The sequence below is a fragment of the Anguilla rostrata genome, unplaced genomic scaffold (assembly GCF_018555375.3).
Source record: "Anguilla rostrata isolate EN2019 unplaced genomic scaffold, ASM1855537v3 scaf0525, whole genome shotgun sequence".
Taxonomy (NCBI): Eukaryota; Metazoa; Chordata; class Actinopteri; order Anguilliformes; family Anguillidae; genus Anguilla; species Anguilla rostrata.
Window position 1 is genome coordinate 1 of NW_026986026.1, and position 3,219 is coordinate 3,219.

At 40.6% G+C, this 3,219-nt stretch overlaps 1 long non-coding RNA gene across 1 annotated transcript; it reads right to left on the reverse strand.

Moving 5' to 3' along the window:
* Nucleotides 1-45: 45 nt before the first annotated feature.
* Nucleotides 46-2,203, reverse strand: LOC135246580 (uncharacterized). Its single transcript, XR_010327780.1, has 3 exons — nt 1,222-2,203; nt 663-686; nt 46-297 (listed from the first exon to the last, which is right to left on the reverse strand). It is a non-coding gene; the product is annotated as an uncharacterized LOC135246580 (long non-coding RNA).
* Nucleotides 2,204-3,219: the final 1,016 nt, after the last annotated feature.

Below are 3,219 nucleotides of genomic sequence, written 5' to 3' on the forward strand. Positions count from 1 at the left end.
AGACCACCAGTGTTCAGCTGCTGACCAGTTTTGACTCACCTGACACGTTCAGTCTGACAGGATCACTGCTGGATTCACCAGAACACGTGTATTCACCACTGTGGGCTTCAGTGACAGGTGCGATGGTGTAGTAGTTTTCTTGGGATCTGTGCTTTAACACAAAACTATCTGATTCATATCTGTACCACGTGAATCCAAGATGTTTGAATGGCTGTCCCGAGCACGAGAGAGTGACGGTCTCTCCAGTGAAGAACAGGGGCCAGTTAGGCTGCAGAGTCAGTACATCCTTTGGGCTCCCTGTACAAACAGTGCATGCACTACGTCAGTACATGTGTTTAAATACTCATGACATGTTTATAGTGTCCTGATTAATGCCTCAGCTTCATTAGTTTAGAACAGTAAAGAACTGCTTCTGGTTGTGATCTCTGTATCACCCCCTACTGTAGGACATGCCTCGAGTCTCACAGAATAATATTTCTACTTTACCGTCCACATATGCAGTCTAATTAATCACATCATAATGCCGTTAGACAGTCTTATTGTGAAGCATGACATTCTGTTATCAATCATAAGTTTCACTAAACTGTCTGAATAAGGTTTTTCTCTGATAGATTATCAGGTAACAGAAGGTGGGGTTTGTTTTAAAATCTAGTAACACTCACCCAGTCTTGTCATTAGACTCAGCACTGTAAAAAAAAATAGACAGGAATCATTGACATCATCATCGAAATGGCCAAAGAAATGCAATAAGTGCAAGAAAAATACAAAACTATAAATATGTTCCATGTTTTTTATTTTACTGCTAGAGTGTATTGATGGACACCAACCTTTATATTCTAATTGCAAATTGCTGCTTGTATATATTTTTTGTAAATTTTCCCACTTTCCCACCTGCCAATGGACTACTGATTAAATTTAGTTATCAAGCTAATTCTGGGGCAGTTACTATCTGTCCAATGTCTCTTTCAAATAACAAATAAATAAAAATTTCTTCTTTCACAGAAAATTGTTAGTGATCATTCAAGGTATGTTATCTACTGAAGCAAAAGCATACTTCTTCACTCATACTTTTCTTCTTCAAATCATACTTATTTATTTAAGCATAACTTAACAAATGTGTTGTTGTTGTTGTTTTATTTCAATCAAATGCAAATTTCACCACAAAACCATACTTGTCTGTTAAAAACCTTTACATTAAAAAACTGATTCGGTAGTACTCACAGATCAATGTGACCCCTCTGTTTGTCTGCATGATTCAAGAGGAAGTTTAGTGCTTCAACTTCAGTGATCAAAAGAGCGATAAAAAAGAAACCCCTGGGCTATTGTATATACTGTACAGCACCTCAAATGCATTCTTTTCTTATCTGCTTGTGTGGACAGCAAGTTGTAAAAAAAATTCTTCAAGAAGCTCCCACACTTCTACTTCATCACTGCTTTACCTTCCGCTTTCCTGTAACTAAAATCAACTCAATTTAAATATATATCTGCAGAAGATCACTCTTACCTTTCCTGTCTACTGACAAATAGCCACCAACAATAGAAGCCAGAAAACCCACAGGCACTCACAGTGCCAAACAGATAATAAACTATTCAAACTTGTATGTGAGTTGTGTAGGCTACATACAACTCTAAGTAACTGTTTGAGTTGGACTGCAGTTGATGACAGACGAATCCTGTGAAGAGTTGTGACGGAGAACCCTAAAACTACGGTCAGTGATGTCACCAGCGGTCTCCAGAGGGCAGGGGTAAAAACATAGCAAGCCGCCAAATGCAGAAGACTCTGAGAGCAGAATTATAGAGGCGAAACAGCAAAGTGCAAAACCTCACATCAACATCAAGAATCAAAAGGCCAGATTAGAATTTGCCAAAAAATACAAAGACAAGCCTGAAGAGTTTGGAAGCAGTTTCATGAACAGATGAGACAAAAAAAAATAAAAAAATAAAAACCAAAGCAATGGAAAGCTGAAAGTGTGGAGGAAAGAACTTCTGCTTTTTAATTTTAATTTTTTTTTTTACTTTTACAAAGCTGAAATAAGGGGGACTCAACGCAAAGACAGCAGTTTCTGTGAAATGGTAACACACATACCATGATATTAAATGCTGACTGTACTTTTGTCTCATATTCATATCCATTTACCGTAAGCACAGAGCAACAATAACCAATTTCCCTCTACCATTATAACACTTTTGGGGGGTTCTGATTGTGACAGCAAAAATAAGGAAGTAGGTCCTGCACAGCAAACCAGCTTCATGTTCTCTTCTCTTCAGAAGAACTCCACTTGTTATCACAGGGAATCAGAGAGACTTTAGGGCAGCACCTTGCTTAAATGCACTGGTCCTCTGTGAAATGAAACACTGCATGGTCTAAAAAACCTGACTGTGCCAGAGCTGACTGTGAATGTTGGACCCGCAGGACAGCTCAGAATTGGCTAGAGTGAAGCCCTGGGAGTATGTGATTGGCTACTGTGCTGTCCAGAGGCTGTAGTGTGGTCCACAGAAAGGTGGCTTCAGTTTGTGAGGAGTACCGTCCCATCACAACATAGCAGCTCCTCTGATCTCCTTTGAACTTACAGTGCATGTCCCTCTGACATTTACTTGAAAATAGAAGCTATTGTAAAATCATTTGGCCAGCAGGTGGGGGCCTTGAGCAATAAAATAATACATAGAGTTTTTTTAAACAAATTAATAAATAAATACTTCACTAATTTGGCTCCTGCCTAATCTTTAGGGTACGCTCTACTATACAAAATTTTCTACTATCCGGCACCATGGATTCCCTGATGGTGATGGAGCATGGTGGCCAGATGTTGGGCTTTGACTGGGCTCAGAGAGTCTAACTGGCTCCACCCTTCTTGCATATGCGGACTTTATGGCTACTTGGCCACAGAATCATTTGTATTCTGTCTGTTTCTCCAGGCTTGGGAGCTGATTGGCTGCAGCAGAAGAGCTGTGTTAGGTCATAGCTAAGGACCACTATGTGGGAAACTGAAGAGCAAATAGATAGAGGGGGCGGAGTTACTGCACTCTGAGCTCTGAATAAACTAAAGTCTTCTCAGGAAACTGCTGCACTTCCTGTTCCAACTTCCCACAGCGCCTCCAGCCTGGTCCGCGGTTTTGCCAACGTCATTGTACACTCTGGCTTCCAGGCTAGGGCTTCTCCCCCCGTCTGCTGCCAGATAAGCCCCTCGCTCAGGTTACAAGCACAACCAATCACATCAC